At 40.3% G+C, this 20662-nt stretch overlaps 1 long non-coding RNA gene across 1 annotated transcript in view; it reads right to left on the bottom strand.

The window, feature by feature from the left end:
- Nucleotides 1-531: 531 nt before the first annotated feature.
- LOC109144161 overlaps nt 532-20662 on the bottom strand; it is a 330238-nt gene continuing 310107 nt past the window's right edge. The window contains exon 7 of the long non-coding RNA XR_002044738.3: nt 532-588. This is a non-coding gene — a long non-coding RNA (uncharacterized LOC109144161). The remainder of the gene's footprint in view (nt 589-20662) is intronic.

Below are 20662 nucleotides of genomic sequence, written 5' to 3'. Positions count from 1 at the left end.
CCAAAGAAACCACTCACAGATTTTTAATCCTGATACTGTTGGATGTCAATGAGAATACAGCCCATTTAATCTTATGAGATAAGGAAAGCAGGTCAGAGAACAGCCAGGACTGGGTAAGGAAGGGTCCCACACCACAGGATCAAACTTCAGCAATGCTAGTTGCCTGTTTTCTGTACTTGTTTTGCACTTGCACAGCATGGAATACTTTATATTTAATTCTGAATTAGAGCACAACAGCATAATGTCCATCAGAACATGTATATCTCCACACATAAACAGAAATCTTCCATATTGTCATCTAGAAACGTACATATAAATTCTAGATCAATCAATCACACAATGTCACTGAACTAAAATGTTGAGTCCCATAAGGTAACACTGCATTAAAATATTGGACTGCATTTGAGTAAAAATTCACTATTGAGTCCTGTGGCCATGGGAAGTAACAGAGGCCCCAGGCTGACTTTGATGGAACTTGAAGAAAATGCGCAACTCATATCAATGAAAAGTACAAAATGTTATAAATACTTACACAAGAGACAAGGAAAGGTTCCTTCAGAGAAAGGCCACAAACTGATTGTGAGTGATCTGAGAAGAAAAGACAGAAAGAAAAAAGGAAATAAAATTGATAATAAACACACTGAATGATATCAATGTAACAATATAAAACAAGGATCAAGGAGACTTACAATTGCAATTCCCACAGCAGAGGAAAAAAAATTGTTTTAAATTCACAAACAACATAGATCTTGAAAGTTTTGAAACTATCTGACGCCAGAACTATGTAGCTGAGAAAACTGGTAATGGTTGAGGAGCCTTTCAGTCCTGGGATAATTCCAAACCAGCAGAGACTAAATATCCTCTGGTGGCTGTTCAACAGTCTCCGTGAAATAGGCTTGTGGCTCCTATGGACAAATGCTCTTATCACAAAAACACTGCCAGATTTGAATGGCATCCTTCTTAGCAGTCATGCCAGATGACACAGGACTCTGAAACAGAACTCGTCTTCTTGATCCTGACCTTCACAGAAGAGGGGTTAGGCTTATTATTAGGGCTGAGAATGCTTTCATTACAGCTGATAGCTGCACAGAAAAATTGTGTTGTCTTAGTTCCTTCTGTCAACACAGTATCTCTTGGACTTGATTGATCTGTTACCCTAAGACCCCTAAGAAAAAAATGACTGCATGAAAGTGGAATGGCTAAAGGTTTGCAAACTTCTGGCAGACTACAGGTCTACTATGGAGTATCTAAGCTTTATTTCCAACATATTTATTTCCAAAACATATTAACCTGGGATGAAGCAATAAACAAAATTAATCAAAGCCTGATGCTCTAAATTGTAACAAGAAGACACAACTCCTGTTGGACACAGAAAACAAAGGCAGATGCTCCCCAAATGTTCAAAGCTACATATCAGTCCTGTCTCCCATTCCCTTCACCAAGCTGAAAAAATTGGGGTAGTCAGGCCAGACAGTGCTCTCCAGAAGATTGTTACCAGGGGATCAGGAGAACAGTGGAAAATGACCACGGGATCCATGTGGTGTATTCCAGCACTTAAGACATGGCCTTCAACTTCTGTTTCCTGTCTAGTTACAGGGAGAGATTAGCTCTATCATTCCTCAAAGCACTTAAAAAACTCAGAGAAATATAAACGTGAGTTGTGAGAGTGAAGGAAGAGAGAGGAGCTGTCACAGGAGAGTGAGAGGGAAGGCAGGCAGCAAATCTGTTCAGAGTTGTAGCTACTATTTGTGGGAATTATGGTCCTGGTAGAGGGGAGCGTGAGAGAAAGCACGTGTACAAATCTAGTGGTTGGTTTGCAAGGGAAGTGGAGGAAACACAGTAAAGAGCAGAGACAATCATAAAAACTGAAGGGCAGGAACCAAGATGCTTATAGCATCCTTTGGACAGGCCACCCTGAGAGGCCCTTCCAACAGCAAATTTCTCTTTAAAGGAGCTGACTGCTCACACAAGTAAGGAAGAATTGCATGAGACAGAAGACAGGATGGATTCTGCCCAGACTGAAAAGCTGAAATGAAATAAAACAAAAGGAAGGGCAAGATCAAGCTTGTGGAGAGAAGGTCACTATCCTGCTTTCAGGAATCTATTATTCTAATGAACTGTAACAGGGAAGTTCTCCTGGTGGAGAAAATCTTTCCTAAGCATGTATGCCTTATCTTCCTTTTACATTTCTCCTGAAGACTTAACCATGGAACTCTATGGACTTATCTGTAGTAGATGATAGTGAAGGATTGTTAGGGGCTGGTAGTTGGGTAGTATTTCTTTCAGAATTTTGGGCAGATGGGACAGTGAGATGCAAACCAGGGAAGAACCTGAGTCAAGAGGTCTGAGCCAAAGAATGTGCCTTGGAGTCCCAGAGTTTAAAAAAAAAAAAAAAAAGAAAAAAAAGTGGGAGGCATCCAGTATGGGAAAAAAAACCCAACAAAACACAGAATGGAAAATTTTAGGCTGAGGTTAGAGTTTGGCTCTGTTATAAGCAACATAAAACAAGGTCTCTTAAGGGAAAGCATCAAGCAATTTTGACAACATAGATGCCAAAGAATTCTACAAATTATGGCCCGAGATTCCGGATGTGCTGAGTAATGACTTACACCAATATTACCATCAAATTTGCTCTAAGAAGTGAACAAGATTGTCTTCCCTAATTAAAACTGTAGGGTAATTTTAGACAGGCACAATATACTAGAAGCTGCAAACTAGAATCCAGCAAAATCACCAGAACTGAAACACATTGCTTTTTTAAATGACTGCAGTCGGTCTGGACACTTGATTACCAGTTTTGTTCAAAAGAAAATATATGAAAACAAAACCTTCCCTGTAAAGTACTGGAAAAACAAGATGTGTCTGAGGAAGCTATGATTCATTCCAGGTTAGATAACTTCAGAACACGTATGCGGGAGAGAAATGGGCCAAATCCTGTTCTCACTGCCCTGTGCAATCATGCTGACTTAATTGAAACCATGAGCAGAACCTGAACCATTAAAATGCTGGGGTGAAACTTTTTATCATACGGCTCTGTTGGTCACTAGAGACATTTAACCTAATTACATTAGAGTAACACACTAGATTTCCTCAAGATATAGTATTATATAACGACATAAGAAAATGAAGTTGAAGATAGCTGACTGTTTTCCCCAGGTCTCTATGTTATAAACAGAATAGTTACCTTTCTCTATGTATGTTGCTTGTTTTCAGCCCAGTATGGCTCTGTTTGTTGGGATGGACAAATGGAATCCACTGACTTTTTTTTATATCGAATTCCTAGTGTTAATTAATCAATATTACTTGGAAGACGTTGTGGCCACTGAACAGAATAGCCAAGGGCTAATCTTAAATCTGTCCTTGCTTCACTGTGGTCAGATTCTGTTCCCCTTCTCTTTCTTTGCTACATGAATAAATTCCATTTAACTCACAAAGACTATGAGACAAGCAAGGTCTAAATGTTAAGGCTGTTTAGGACTCTAGCTCCCCCTGAGTTTAATGAGAATAAGGTTCATAAACACTGAATAATAGCTATTTACCGGGAGTTAAGATGCTGAAAACCAGTGGTATGAGTTACATTATATAAGCTGATAACAGATTTATGAGGCTAACTACAATTTTCAAAAGTGACTGAGGTGTTCACGTTGAAGTCCATTGGAAGTCAGTAAAATTTTGGCTGCAAACCATGCTGAAATATATTACCTTTGTTAGCTTAAGGATTGCTTACTTTCAACAAAACTAACATCTTAGGTGCCAAAGTCATTTTTGCAATTGGCATTCAGTTGCTTCTTAGACTTTATTCACTAAATGGCTTGAGTTAACCTGCTTCAAGTGCCTTCTTAGAAGTAAATTGGGACAGCAATTCTGCTCTATTTCTGCAAAGTGATTTAGGATCTCTCTGATGTAATGCACTACGCCAAGGTGAGCAAAGTTAGTCCTTTAGCCCCAGACTAGGAAGAAGCAGGCTTGAAGGACTGACAACAAATTCAGATAATCCTAAAATGACTGTTCTTGCCTCAAAGCATTTTCACCCTTTACTGATATGGAACCAGTGAGGGGCACAGCTTTATCATATGTAATATACTCAGTGAATTGGATCTAAGATGCAATCTTGTCTCTCCTCCCATTCTCGGTGCACTACACCTGCCCAGTATCAAAACTAAAATTTACTCCCAGTGGAAGATAAAGAAAATCATTTACTAGAGAATTCCTCAGTTCAAAGGGGGCCGAATGGAGCCAGTGTCATGCTGGGGGGAAAGAACAGACTCAGCTGAAATTCAGTGGAGCCCTTTAAATGATCTGAGGGGGCAAAGAGGCTGCACTGTGTCTCTCACATAGCAGAGACAGATTACAGCAGAATTAAATTGAGGATTTTAGTGGATATAATTGTTGTTTTTATATATTAATGAATAACAATAATACATGATTCTAAACTGAATACCAGGTTTGACATTTAATCTGAGTGCTTATACCATCCATAAATGTTCATAAACGTCACAAGACCCCTACCCTTTGATTGAATTACAATCTAGTATGCAATTTAGGAAACACGGATTAATCTACATAGATTTATATTTCTGCAGGTTACACAGTTATTTGTTGATTTATACCCTTTCCCCCTAAGTGTCCTTTCCATTGAGAATCCAGGAACATACATGCAAATCTTTAATAGGAGAGCAGCTCAAAATCCAGTGACTAGCAGCAGATGGAAGCTTGGTTCAGGGAAATCTATACTAATTATCATCTGCTTTTTGAAGTCACCTCTGCTAATGGCCAGCAAAATCTTAGTCCCTGTGATATCTTCTATTACCTTCACATTACTTGTTACTACAGCCAGCAATCACCTAACATCTTTCTTGGCAATGCTGTGCAATTAAATCGCCTTTCAATCAGCTTGCTGAGGAATCCAGGGATGGAAACTGCTTTAATATTAGGAGTTAATTAAAAAAATGCAGAGGAAGGCAGTCAAATGTTATGTTAGCATACCAGAAATATGACAACACCTTAGCCACAGATGTCACACACAAGGTAAGGGGCCACATCAGGAAAAGCAATGTGGCAATGTAGAGAGGAAAATTACCTTCAAGTTCTCCCTTTTTTTTTTTCCTGTGGTCATGCTACTTGAAGTGACCACCTCCTTTAGCAGTCAAAATATCTGGAATTTCAGTGACCTGTATTAACAGGCTCCACTGCACAATGGTGTTTGCTTGGGGACTGATAATGACACCGGCTCAAGCACTGTGTCACAGCACACAAATGGTCCAAAAGGCCCATCAGAGAAAAAGCAGTTCAGCAGATCTTGACCCACAGAGAGGCCCAATCCTGCTCCTTTTGAAAGTGAGCAAGTCTTTGCAAAGGGCTAACAGGGCACATTGCTTTTCTTCCTCTGCATCTTCACCTCTGTGTGCCTAGCAGAAGAAGCAGCTCCACAGCCCAGCCCTTGTCGTCGTGGACTCACTCATTCATACAAGACTGAGGAGAAGGGCTGGCTACTCTGTTTAATAAGACAGGAAATGAACATCACTCAGTTGAGCTAGTGCTTAGAAAGGGATGAACTAAGGAGATGGTTTTACAACTGACAGGTTATTGCAGGGAGGGAGAAAGCTCACATGGGAGAGGACACTGCAAATACAGCTCAAGAGCCAGTTATATGGCCATGTATAAACCCTTAGTCTGCAATACTGGAGAACCAAAATAAAATGATCTTTAGGAAATGACAAGGAGTTTTTCTATGTACATTAGAATTAACATAAGTCTGTGTACATTGGCACACATGTATGTATTTTCATTATGAATCATGAAAGAATTTGAAAAGAAATCTAATCAACTACAGGTGCACATGCTCTTTTTAACGAAATAAACAGCCAAATTGTGGTTCTGTAAAGAATGCAGTGATGACACGACAACAATTTTGAATCAAAATTAATTGATAATATTTCCATCACTCATTTTCCAAAGACAGGGTTTGTTTAGAAGCTGTAGTCCACCAAAGATAACAGAAATGGTAACTGTTTCCTCTCTCAAATTTGAAGACAGAATGCCTTGCTGTTTGCCTTAACACATACTATAAAGGAATTATGACACAGCTCAAGTTTATATTTTCTTTCACTAGTGTATTTAATGTTACTAGTGTACTTAATATTGCTGTTAAATTTGGGCTGCAAAGTGTAGTAAAAGGAGACTTTTAAGTTTTTTTTTGGTAACTAAGAATGGTTAAAATTTTAGCCTTGTCTTTTTCACATCGAGAAATATGTACTGGAAAAAGTAGACTTCGAATGTGCATTACAAATGCACACACACAAAAATGCTTTTATAAACCAGAAAACTTCATGGACCCACAACTAGAAAATACAAAAGAAAAATCTTGCTGGCATAGATTTTTCAGCACACACTGCTTGCCAGGAAGGCTGGGTAATATTATGTTTTGATAAGACAAATTAATCCAATCCAAATTTGGACTTTCATGTATACGTAAGCTAATTCAAAAAGACATCAAGCTGACTTATTCCACAGGTAACTCAGCCCAAAATAAGTCCTAACAGCTGTTCCCAGTGAAAACACTGAGACAGATGAAACAAGAACAGTAATCTCTTGCATCTGCAAACTGAACTCTAATTATCATTCATTGGAGGTCTCTTGCTCCCCAAGAAGAACTTCAGTCAAGAAAAGTCTCTATACAAAGCACCTCTGAGCAAAACATCTTTAAAAGAAGAGCAGGAGAGTTCTCTGGAAGCAACAGCACATTACAGCTTCAGCAGCAGTTGCTTTAAGGGGCTCAGGGTGAGGGCAACACTTGCAAAATGTGAGAAAGACGAAAGGTTAAATAAATTCTTGTATTGTAATGTAAATGTAGCATTTTGACCATGCATCTTGACTTAAAAGATGGCCTGGAACAGTACTACTTTTATCTTCCTGTAACTAACCACTGACTACATCTTTGAGGGATTTGTTACCATAAGTGAAATCAGGGCATTTTGCTGGCAGGTGCCTGGCCAGTGCAGCCTCACACAGCTCATCCCACTGGCAGAAGGAGGCTGCCCAGCACCACCTCCCAGTGCCACAGCACTGCCCTGTTCCTGCTGCCCACCACCACCCTGGAGTGCTGCACGGACAAGGAAATCACTGCTAGGGGACTAATTCCGGGAAACAGAATACCTGGGAAGGGGTGGCCACTGCCAAAATAACTCACAGCACCCACTTCTGACTGCCGAAGGGGCTTGTGCTGTAGGCCAGCTTCACTGCTCTGGTGGCAGCTGCTGCCTGCTCCTGTCTGTAATCTTTCCAAGGCTCCTGATGCCCTTCTCCCTCGTTTTCGGGCCGTGTGTGCTCCCATCAAGAGACTGTGAAGGAGCAAAGGTGCCACTGGAAAGATGTTGGTTGCATTGAGACTGGGTTGTTCCCACCCAGCATACAGCCTGCTCCCTGTTCACTCTTGGAGAGAAAAGAGAGGTCAGCTGTTGACCAGATGAGTCGTCTTGGTGGTCCAGAAGCAATCTGGGCATTTCCATTTTATAAAATATGTTGTGTTGGTTACTCTTGGCACTTAGAACTCAGCTTTGAAACCTTAAATAGAAGAAAACAGAAAACATATCTACCTAAATATAAAAGGATATATACCTAAAGGTTCTGGCTGCCTTTCAGGATCAGAGCTTAAAAATTACATCTTGGCTCTGCTTATACTTGTAGGTGAATTTTCTGTTCTGAGGGAGTGTGGTTGAAGTGGCAGCTCACAAGTTGGATCTGTTGTCTTACACTGTAGCCACATCAAGTCATGCTCTCCTTATTGCAAGGTGGATGAGCAATGAAGCATCTTTGCTTCCCTGCTTGGAGGTTTGCAGACCTAGTGCATGGTCCATGTTCCCTACATCCTCTCAAGTACTTGTCCTGAACTCTGCTGTTCCAAAACTGGACTGCACAGCATGAGAAAATACAATCAAATAATACTGAATTATTTAGGCAGATGACACTTGAGTAACCAAAATGTTAAACTGAGAAAGTAAGGTACTAAGAACTAAATGCATCTTTATTAATAATAGCAATTAGTGAATTTACTATTAATAAGGAGATAATTGCTATAAAATCTAGTGATACATACAAATAGGCTACTAATGTGAGGAAGTGACCCTGAAAAAGTTACTGGTTGGGAGCTTTCTATTGCTAATTGTTATTTGCTTTCTGGGTACTAATGTTCCTCCATCATTATCTGATAAATCTAGTGGTGTTGTGATCACTTCTCTAAATGGTGTCCTTGGATCATATGTGGTCCCAAGAGCCATGACACTCCACTGTACGTAATTTATTTCCACAGCAAGGCGTGCTGACTCTCCATAATATTTCTTTCATTTTAACATCTGACTAACATTCAATTTGGGACATAAGTACTCTGATATATCATTTTCCCCTGATGGCACTGCAGAGCAGAACTGAAGGGCACTGGCTGAGTGTACGAGTACTGCAATACCTGGAGAACAGGCTGGGCTGGAGTGGGGAACACTGCTAAGCCTGAGCTGCAAGGGGACTGGAGGGCTGTGCAGCGATGTTGGGGTCTGCTGCTGGGGGCAGAGGGTATGAGCAGAGTTCTGGCAAACCCCAGGCTGAGGTTACACCGGACTTTAAAAATCCAGCTTGCTCTCTTTGGTGAGAGGTGCATGGTTTAGGACTTGACTGTGAGGGTGTTTGTTAAATCAGGAGCAAAATGGCAGCAAGATCATTATGGAAAAGTGTGAGCATGTCAGATCCATCACCACAATCATTTAAAGAAACTGTCAGGATGTTTTCTTGACTGCCTATCCATAAAGAAATCACAACCTGACTCTATGAAGACCTATAGGAAAATCCTAACCTGACAGATACCATAGTCAAGAGCAGCAAATCCTAGAAAGATTAGAGAGCATATGGCTTGTGCTCCATCTTTTAAAATTTGTACTGCTTCGAACATGAGATGTGTTCTTGTGAGAGTACACAACACTTGGAACAAGACGAAAAGCATTACAGAAGGATTTCACTTGCCTTTAAACCCCTGCAGACACACTGAAGTCACCGGGGTCATGCAACTGTATGCAGTGTTAAGCCCTCGGCATCTACAAAGACAGGTTAAGTATGTGTTTTTTCCGAGTTTTCCAGAAGGAGAACCAACTGTTTTTCTCCTACAAGGCCATAATCAATACTTTGGAATTTATCTTTCACCTGTTTCTTCTCACTTTATGCCTATTAAAATAAACCAAAACTACCTTATAAAGCTCCACTAAAATGGCTTCTGGGAACAATAGTCTCCATTTCGTATTTGGTATGAGAACAGCATATTTTGTAGGACGCTGTTACTTCTGTGATGCGTGCCCTGAAAACTGAGTTTCAGGGTGACTAAACTTTACATTGCTCTTTTATATGGGAATGAGCGGCTAAAGCGTCAAGAATGCAGTCTCCTACCAATGAATTTGATCCCTCTTATCAAATGATATGATGTTGTTTTATAGGAACCTGTTCCTAAGTTTTACTGCCAATATATCCAAACCGCCTTCCCTCTTGAATCCTTGTTACATCAGTTTAACTTTGATATGCCTCCCTCCCTCACCCTCACCACCAAGGTGATACTGCAGGAAGGGAGTTTAAGTTGTGCAACAGCAGAGTAGCTTAGATGGCATTTTTCACCAACTCTTCTATCTTAACTGGAGTATTCATTTGATAATATAGATAGAGGATGAGACAGCGTAGTTGGCTGAATCAAATCATTGCAAGATGTAATTGAAGGGAAAAGGTAAAAGAAGTCATACTGTAAGTACCTAGCACCTTCTCTAGTAGGACTTAGCTTAGAAGTGACACTCTTGTTCCAGTCCTGAACTTCCTCTCCTGAGCAACCAAAACATCTCAGGCTATCTCAACCTGGGAATTTCCTTTGCTGACCCAGTCAACAAGTAGAAATGATACTTATAACTGAATTGTGCGTTATGTTTTGTGAAAGGCTGAATTATTCATAGGATTTTCTAAACTTCCCAGTTTTCCCTAACACAGTACAGCTTATCCATATCTATACAGCTCATCCAGAGAGCAACTAGCGTGCCTTAAAGTTGTGGAGTTCAATATACAGTCTCAGGAGCTTTATTTGTAAAAAAAAAACCAAACAAATCCCCAGCCAGCTGAACATCACCTTTAGCTTTATAGGGGTAATTCTCCTTATTCCCAATTTATGGAATGAAAAAAGGAAAGATGAGAAAGCTAAACTGATCTTGAAGCTGATCAATACTAAGGCAGAACTATGAAATGAACTCACATCTTTTGATGCCCAGTTTAGAGCCTGTATCACATCAAATGAGAAGAAAAATCCTCACAGAAACCTGAAAAGCCACCTGCATGCTCCTTTCTGTGAAAAAAATCCCTTTGATTGCTAAAGCCAAACCAAACAGCAGACACAAAGATTTTACCAAGTCTCTTAGTGGTGAGTCATAGTTTATGCTACTTATCAGCTTTCCTGCAAAGCTAAGTGTCCATTTCACAAAGACAAAACCAAAACCAAAACCAAACAACTCCAAGAACTCATCCAAACTCAGTTTACATAGTTCACTGCATCCATTCAATTCAGAAATGTAAACCCCTCTTTAAGGGTTGGATTTGAATATAATCATTATATTATTTTCCCAGTTATCTAAAAATGCAACAACTTATGATGACCAAAAAGAAGTGAGTTGGTTTAAGATGCAGCACAATGAACTGGTTTTAAAGTCTAAGAACATGTCACTTCTTTAGATGGACCCTGTCTCATAAGTGACTGCAGAGTTATACTCAGGGTTAGTTTGGGAGACTGTTGGTGGGGGAGGAAAGACTCAGATCCAATGGATACTGTATAGCATGAAAGCAATGCTACCTTTATTTTGCAACCCATTGTTTTCATACGAACATGAATCAGTGAGATAAACTATGCCAATTTCTTCATAGCTGACTTGTTACAGGATATTGTTTGAGTCTTCACTAATGACTCCTTGAGGTTGGATATTACTGTGATTAGAAGTTGGGAGGATAGAGGTCTGAGACCTTTCAAAGGAAATATTTTGTTCAGAACTGTTACAAGAAAATAAAGTCAGCATTACAGTAACTTTAACAACCCAACCAGGATAATGGTCTGCTCATGTAGACAGTGCTTTTGCTATTTTAAATGAGGGAGATAAAGTTCATGTAAGATGGGAAGCTGAGATATCCAGCTATTCAGTCTGGGCAGTCAGAAAGCTGTCAGCTTGAGAAATATGAGTATCTGTGGAAATGCACTGGACAAGGAAGGAAGGCGAAGTTATTAGCAGTTGCAAAAAAAAGAACAACCCCAAAACCGAAAAACCAAACCAAACCAAAAAACTAAAAAAACCCCCCAAAACAACAAAAAAACCCCAAACCCCACAAAAAAAACCCCTCCTTAAAAATTTACTTTTTGTTTGGGGCACAGATAAATGAATTAATGAATCTGAGATGCTTCAATACCCTTGGAAGCCTACTGAGACAGATTTTGGTTTTATGCTAAAGCAGGCTGTAGGCAATGCTATTCTGCGCTGACAATTATCCCAGAAAGTCTGGTGGCTGTGCTCATCACCGAGGTTGGCATGAAAAGTTCTACTGGCTTTACTGAGAGTGAAATGCAGAAGCAGCTCTACATCATGTTCATTTGTAGCAAAGGCAGATAAAAAGCATTCCCTGAAGACAAACACAGGTTTTGTGGGATCTGACTCCCCTCCAGGCTCCTATCTGCTTTAGCCACAAAATCTTAGTTTCCTTATTGCCAAAACCTGACATTAAAATAACTCACTTCCTTAGAAAGCATGATGTGAGAGAATGCATTTTAAAACAAAGCATCCTTTTCTTTCATTATCAGCTCCAGCTTTAATCACCAGCATCTAGCAATTGCCAGTATGGCAGGATCAGAACCAGCAGTGTTTGCCCAGACCCCTTTAAAACCTCCAATAGTGCAAAGTATCTGGCAGAGGTACCACCAGACTATGGTGGATCTTCATTGGAGGATTTCAAGTAAACCATGTATTTGAGAAAAACTAGAGAGTTTCCTTATTCAAAGCACTCAACTATTTCCATTTCAGTGCAAGTGGAATGGTAAAAAACACTGAGAAATGTCTTACATGTGCAGAGCTTTTTAATGCACTCATATCAACAGACCAACCTACACACTTTAAGAACTAAGACCATGTCTCTATCCTAAAAGAGCCTTGAAGAAAAGTTAAGGACTAGACCACAGAGAAGACTCATTTACTAAGAGAGCTATACAGAAAGTGTCTGTGTTCCCTCAAAATACATTTTCCTGGGGACAGGTCAGGGATAAGACATAATATGTAACCTGAGAGATGATCACTGTTTTCTAGCTTCAAAGAAGGGAAAACCATGTGAGCAAACAACCTCCCCCATGTGCACCACACAAAAGTGATCACTGGGAAGAGTTTAATGGAATCAGCTTGTCAAAATGATGAAACTGAAAAAGCTTTTACAGATTATGTCCATGACAAAAACTTTAGCATAATGTATATAGTGCAGAGTGTTTTTTGTCATGGCAAAAAGGAAGGAATATCATTAATTTAGACACTAAGTGTAAGGTTCTGCTGAAAATCTCCATGGGATAAATTGCAGAAATACAGCCTTGACCAGACAAATGGAGCCAGGCAAGTCCCAGGTCTTGTTAGAAGTTATCGAAAGTGCCATTGAGATTTAAAGTCTGTCATCTCCGGTAGATGATAAGAAAAGGGTTGGGCTGTTTTCTTCAGATCTACAAGCATCTGGCTACAGTCTTGCTGGGGCATATACATGATTGGAATCGAAAATGAGCTCTTTTAAAAGTGCTTCTTAAAGGGACCCTATTCATACACAGTACTTTCTCCCCAAATCTTTTATGGGAAAAAAGCTCATTACGGTCACACAGACAAATGCTGTATAATCTTTCACCCTGTCCACTAGCAACGTGTTCAATCCAATTTACAGCACTTCCCGCTATTCTACTTCTGGACTCCCCACACAGCTCTCCTAAATGCATACCCATCCTGACCCACTGCTCCCCACCTGCTGCTCTTTCAATTTCAGGCTTCCCTGGAGCACTGACTGCCATTTATGCCTAATAGCAAGGTGGAGCAACTTGATTATACAACTCTGAAAAGTGAAATTTCTGAGCCATTTTTAGACATAGAAACACCATAATTAAGACACATATTACTGTATGTTGGAATGCTCTGAGACAGGGATGAGAATGGCCTTCACTTCAGGAAATGTCATTTTGTACCCATGACAATATATATTCATCTGAAAAACAAAACTTTCTGATTGAAGTTCCTTTAAACTCCTTCTCAGCTTGCTGACAGATCTATCCTTTCTCTTTACATCCATGTCAGCTCTAAGGGAAGTAAGGGCTGGCAATTAGTAGAGAGAAGTTTTCAAGGATTCATTTACCGGGCAAATTCATACACTTATCTGCCTTTGGAAGGTCCACCAGTAGATTCAATTTTTTTTCCAACAAAGCCTATTTTTTTCATCTACCTTGGGCAATGCTGCTCACTAAAAACATACAATCTGCTTCAAGTACTTGACATTTGGAGCAGGGGTGCATAGATGGCATCAAGCAGTGCAATAGACCACGTCACACAACTGACATACAGCATTGTTTTTGCATCCTGACAGCATTAATGTTAAACCTTGAGCCCTCAAACCATGTACTCAAACCCATGCTTAAATCTAAATGTGTGAATGCAATGGGATTCAAGAATATAATTAAAATTCAACCTTTACTTCAGGATCCATTAAACAGAAATGGACTTATGTAGGTGTTTAAATGGTCTGCTTTGTAAATACAGCTGAAGTAAGAATTGGGAAGAAGAGATGAAGACATCATTGTGAACTGGATACACTCAGAATTAGAGGGGAAAAAAATGCTACTGTGAAATTATAAAAGATGGTGACTTCTTTTAGAAGACTAAAAGCATTTTTGATGCAATTCTAGATTTCCTGATACTCTATAGCTTCCTGGTTAGGGATGCAGTTTGATTTTCTCTCACTATTTTTCCTTAAGCTAGTCCATCACCACTTGGAGAAGATCAAGCCAACTCCTGGGCTGATTCCTTTACCTGCACAAGGGAGGTGAGAAGCATGTGCAAAAAGCCATCTCTCACAGTACTTACCACTTACAGGGCAAGCTGATAGTTCCCTGCCTGAAAGTGTATGAACACGTGATTTTTCAAGCCTGCCTGCTTGAATGTTTGTGCAAAGCAAACATGCAAAGGGTGTGACTGCAGCCCGAGCAAACTCATTTAGAAAAGTAAGCGAATACTCCTGGACTTTTTGCCTGTGTGTGCATTAATGTCCACACAGTTGCTCTTTTATTAGGTGTAAGTGGCCTTTCTGGTTGACACTGAGAAACAGAGCATCAGTCTCATCCCAAGGATACATGCACATCTGCCAGCTTCCCTCATCTGTCAATACAAACATGCACAGGGTAGGAGCAGGGGTGAATCAGAAGGACTGAAAGGGACTGACAATAGGGCTTGCATCAAAGGTAGTATTTCCCCCTCTCTCTGAAATGCAGACATTTTACAAGCCTTTCTCCCTGAAGGAATTAGGATTAGACTTCAAAGCCGCAGAACAAAACAGAGTCATACAGGCACACAATTATTGGACTAAGTCCATGGACAATGATACCAAGGGGTTTAACGTTCATGAGATCTTTTCAGGCTGTTGTAGTATCCTTTCTGTTCTGAGAGCTCTCTTGCCAGAGAAAGCCTCCAAGCCCTCTGGTAGCCGCTGTATTCACTGGCATGACAGCACCATGTGTCCCCAGCCTCACCGGTGGTATCGTATTCCCACTAGAAAGATTCAGTACACATCTTTCATGTTTCTTAATAAAGGAAAGGATTACAAGGTACTAAGAGTATCAGACTTAACCCCACCAGTTCCTCTTTCACCCCAATTCTCTTCCAAGATACTTATTACATCAATTCTAAATTAATTTATCTTAGGTAAACAGCACAAAAATATTATAAACAGAATCAACTCTTCTTCAACTTGCAACACATTTTTTTTTCTTTTACATTCTTTACAAATAGAAGAGGAAAAAAATAATATATGTACATAACGGCAAATGTTCTCCCACTATTTTTCTTTTTTTCTGTTTTTTAAACTGTTTTTATCTTATATAAACAGTGGTGATGGAACTATAAACACCATTATTCCACCTCCATGTTAATACTCTTATTATCTTGCATAAACAGAAGTGAACGAATATGTACATGACACCAATCAATCCTTAGGAAAAAAAAAAGAGAGAAGTTTTTATCTTTTATAAACAGCGGAGGAAGAACTTAATGAATTCAAAATGTAGTTTTCCTGTTTATATTATTATGATCCGAAAGTAGAAACCAAATGATGTATATTCAACATCGTGCACGCAGCCAGTTATGAAATACTTTCTGCTGACTTCAAGAGTAAACGCAGCGCCAGTGAAATCTGCAGGTCTGAGGGGTTTGAAAACTGGTGGTCTGCCTTGAACCACAGAGCAGGGAATGTGTTGTCTTCTCCTATGATACTTTTCCAAAGTTCTTCAGCCCCTTCCTTGAAGGGCCACCCAAGATAAAACACAATAGCTCAATCTCTATGATGAACCCTTAGTACTTGGTCTGTCTGGTGAGATTGCCAGATATGGGGAGGTAATTAATACAGATGGGTTTTGTGTAATGTGGACACCTGCCACTAGAAACTGGGCTCAAACCCCTAAGTCATTTCACACAGGCCACCCAACAGCTGTTCAACAGTAATGACTTTGGGGCATGATTGACCTAGGTCAGATTTAAACAAGTAACTTCAAGCTGATAGGCTCCATATGTCAGTACTAACCTCCATAACCACCCACGCCTTCTGCTTTCTTATTTTTGCGTGTGCTTTTTTCTGGCTGATCTTCTAAAGCCCATCTCTCCAAGCCTGAAAGATTCTTCCCTCTACCTCATACATCAGCCTTAACCAGGATGAAGTGTAGTTGCAATTTTTTCCCCTTTACCATAGCTTTCTATAGTGGATCCTCCCTTCCTTTGCTTTAGTCATGCGGAGTCCACCTCTTTCTCACCCTAAACTGTCAGCAGTGGCTGCTGCGTTTCCCACAACGGGTGAGTAGAGGAGATTCTTTTTTTCCAGGGCCTGTCCATTTTCAAAAAAGGGGCTGCTCTCCAGGTTGGTGATGCTCTTCTCTGCTGTTATCCTTTGCAAAAGCAAGATGCATTTTGTTTCAGCCAGTCTGGGCATAAACACAAGCTGGGGTCTCCTACATAGCTGGGTGCAACTGGCAGACCAGGTGGTCAGCCTTGCATTTCCTTCAAAAGCATTTATTCTGAAGCTCCAAGACTTTACACAACTTTAACTTGTATCCCGCTTTCCCATCCCTAGAAAAGTTGGGATCCGTGCACAGGAAGGGAAGATCACTTGAAAAATTAGGACCCAATTCCACTGAACAGATTTTAACAGGATGCATGGTTTGAACCACCTGCTAAAGGGCAAAAATCTCTTCTGTGGGTTACTGTACGTACTAAGAAGACCACAAAGGAAAACGTCTGTAAAAAAATTCAGAAAATTTGAGATATTTGGGCCAATGAGGGACTGCAGATCCCCCCTGTTCTAGGAATTAGAAGAAAGAGTTTTGCTTGGCAGCAATCTGCTTTGCTGCACTTCAGACTGTGAAAAAACTTTCCTAAAATTATAATTGCTCAGATAATCATGATGCACTGATAGTGAATATAGAAACAGTGTTGTCCTGACTTGTTTCCCTCCTTTGTTTTCCATGTATTCCACTTATTTTCTATATTTGTACATACTCTGAGATCCAGTTAGTGACCCTTCTGCTTGTTATTAGAGAAGATCCCTGAGATCCACAGCTCTGGTCAGCAGGATCTGTCTGAATTTTCCCTCCTCACAGGCATGTTAAGTCTACAATTTGCAGCCTCTATCTATAAAGGCTTTTTCAAGCACCAAATTAAACACACAGGGAGAAGTGAGGCCTTTCAGAGGAGGGTAGCCAGAAATAGAAGAAAAAAAACATATTTCACCATTTGTTTTGAAAACACCAAAAATGATTAAAACATATTATAAATGAAACCAAACTAAGAAAAAAAATATCTTACCATATGAACAAATTCCCTGCCAAGTTCCATTTTTAAATCAAAGCCATTTTAGGCTCATATGTCGAAGAAGAGAGTCTTAAACTAACAAACTTATGTAATGGATTTTAAAAATCTGCACAGACGTGCTTAACTGAAATTGCCAAATCTGTTCGGACTACATGAGGAGAGAGGAGGAGGAAAGAGAAGGACGTAAAAAGGTTTGGGATTCATCTGTGCAACTGCCCCCAAGTTGAGACTCCCTTTGAAGTTGGTTCCAGCTTTCAAGGAGCCAAGAATGATGACTCACTCTAATTTAGTTTCTCCCCCTGCCCCCTTTCAGTAGACCTCAAAATCTGGGACAAATACTAACAGGCTTCCTTACCCATAGTAAAAATTATGAACTTACATGTAGATAGCAAAGGGAGAGAAAAGGGAAAGAGGTGAGTGAGTGAGAAGTAAAATACAAATCCACAAAGACTTTCAAACAAGAAGTAACAAAAGTTAGGGAGCTTTTGGGGTTGGCAGAAAAACGTAGACTATAAACCAGGACAGAAATGAACTGAGTGGTAAGCAAAACACTGTTAAGTAGCGTGAACAGAAAAATGTGAATGACAATGAAATACTTGTATATCTAATCCATCTTTGGAATAGTTCTTTTCACCTAAGAAATACCAGGTTTTGTTTTTATGAAGAGGCTATCATTGCATTCTTCTAGGTAAGTATAAGAAAATATAAACGGTAAAAGGAAGGATTACTCAGCCTCTTGTGTAGCAACTGAAAAGGCAAAACTGGAGTTCTCATTCTGCCAAGCAAGGACTCCCTGCTTCAAGCACTAGACCTCTTCTTTCCCCCTGAAAACTATTCTGATACTCCAGCCCCATGCAACAACAGTCACACAACTTCTACGACCTCCACTCTGTGAAGAAACGAGATGTGAGACCTGCCTTGTACCTGGCCTTTGAAATTCTCCAAAGCCAAGTGGAACACCCTCTGACCTACTCAGAAGTGCACCTGCTTCTCTCTCCACGCCAAATTTTGGGTGGCCAGGAAGGCCTGCTTACCCTCTCTCAGACTACTCAAGTGACCTTCTAAGTCTTCCTAAGAGTCGCTTGCATTCCTTCATCTGACATCTGCCAAGGTCAACTAATAGCAGGCCTCTTTCTTTCCCCTTCAACAGATTCCCCAACCAAATGTTGTTCCTTTAGGATTTTGGAGTTAGCAATAACAACAAAATTACATCTGCATCGGATGACTGCATAGCCTTGCTTCCCTGGCACGTTTCTGCTCTCGCTTTCCAGTGTTCAGACAAGATTGTGTCTGGATCCAGGTTTGAAAAGCCCTTCAAAGTCCACAGCTCATGAGGTGGTTCAGGGGCAATGTCCTGATTTAAGCCTCTCTCTGTACTAATCTGACAAGAATGCTGTGAAGACCAAAGGGTAAAGAGCTATAATTGCTTAGTATAATCATAGGAGAGCAAAGGGGGTTCTGCTGCTTTTTAAAAATTAAAAATGTGTTCAAGAATGCTTCTCTGTTAAATTTACACAGAAAAATAATCTCAGCTCATAATGACGAACAATGACTTAACAGGAAAAATAAATCACAGCCAGAAGGCAAGTCCCAGGATTGCGCAGTCACTAGAAGATACAAAATATATGAAAAGTTACAATAGGGCCACAATAAAATATCTGCATTTGGTGGCCTAAATCACTCTCTCTGTTAACTCCTGTACAACCCAGACATCTGCAGATGTTTCTTCCAGTGACACTTCTGCAACCACAAGGCCTAAGAAACACACTGTCAGTGATGCATTCTCTACTCCACCACCTTCCGCGAAGAGCATGGGTGTAACCTAGGGAGAATTCACCTGAATGGGATGAGGGAGTGCAGAAATCACCTCAGGAATGTCTCATTACAATGGGATTTGCAGACTGTTTATACAGGCACATGCAGCACTCTTCTTTATATTCCTTGTTTGGATTGAGGTCCTTTCATGTGAGGCACTGAAGGTCCAGGTTCCAGGGAGCCTGTCTCTCCCAATGGCAGAGAACCACTGCCTTGGGCTGCCAAGTGCATGCAAAGGGCACGATGCTTTAGGTCTCATTTCCCCAAAAGAAAAGGCTGGATAACAGCTTCTTGGAAGGTCCCAACAGTACGTGGCCACCAGCTCAGACTGAGGAAAGTCTAATCTGAGCTTAATTATTGCTTTGTTATAGCTTTAACGTAGGAATTAGCAACTGATATTAAGGTTGGACTTGATGGTCTTGGAGGTCTTTCCCAACCTTAATGACCCTGTGATATGCCTTCATCATCATCCCCAAAGGGAGGAGTTGTACCAGGTGAGTCTGGCTACTGATCCTGACCAAACCTTTAAAACAGACTGGGAAAGAGGCAAGGAAACAAAATACCCATGCTAAATCAACCCATTCTCAGGGTCTTCCCACAGCAGGAAACACATGCTTTGGTAAGTCGTTATTTACTTCCCTACTTCCCTGTGCATCAGATTAATCAGTCCTGGGATTTGTTTAATACCAAAAGAAGATGGACATTTGAGCTATACTATACAGCAAAATATCAGAGACTGACATATAAGAGACTGAAATATGCCTTCATTTACACTCCCAGTTGTACAGCTGTATGAAACCTTCTAGGTTGTGCAGGTAGAGGATGGCTTTTGTTTAAAAGGTCTAAGATGACTGATTCTAGAAGGTCCTCATGCTCTTGGTTTTTACCAGCTTTCAAGAAAGTTGTGAGTGCTCACATCCTATCATAATGATATGGTAAGAGTCATGCATATTCAGATATTCAAAATTTTAAATTCTAGTAAAAAAAAAAAAAAGAAATAGACACTTTTGTTTAATAAATGAAATAATAACAATAAACCAAAAGTATAACTCCCCCAGCTACAGTTCATCTTTTCTGCATGTGTAGAAGTGTCTTTCTGGGTAGAAGAGCAAGGCTGTGCTAGGAAAATGAGTAATTTCCAGCTGGGGAAATGAAAAAAAAACCAACATATAATTTGATCAAGGGAGTGATCTCTTTTCCTTTCTCAGATCGGTATTTGCTGCCAGATATGGGAAAGCTGTGACTCAAATCTGCAAATGCAACTGAAAACATGACTGCTTGCAATGGAATGTGCAAGTACTTACAACCACCTCTTTAAACAGAAGTACAGAAGGAAGGATGGTCTCGGGGCTAGTGAGGCTTTGCAGAATTATCACAAAATTCTACCAGCCCCATGGTGAATAGCTACTTCAGAGCAGTTAGCCTACCACAGCTATCTGGCACCACTGGCCGGACAGGTCAGTGATGAGCAACAGTGGAAAGAGAAGATCTTTTAAGACCTCCATCCTGCCAACAACCTGCCAAACCCCAGATTCCCCACACTTCTGCACCCTAGAGAAAACCAAGATTACGCAAGACCTGTTTAGAACAAACTGCTAAGAAACAAGAACACCTGGGTAGTACTCTTTGAAATCAGGGTGACTCATAGTGAATCCCAGGGCAAATAAGTTTGGTGTGAACACTTCCGACCAGTTGGAGGAGAACTTGGTTTT

This window comes from Corvus cornix, chromosome 1 (assembly GCF_000738735.6).
Source record: "Corvus cornix cornix isolate S_Up_H32 chromosome 1, ASM73873v5, whole genome shotgun sequence".
Lineage (NCBI taxonomy): Eukaryota > Metazoa > Chordata > Aves > Passeriformes > Corvidae > Corvus > Corvus cornix.
Note: the sequence above shows the minus strand (reverse complement) of the source record. Positions and strands in the feature narration are given on the sequence as shown.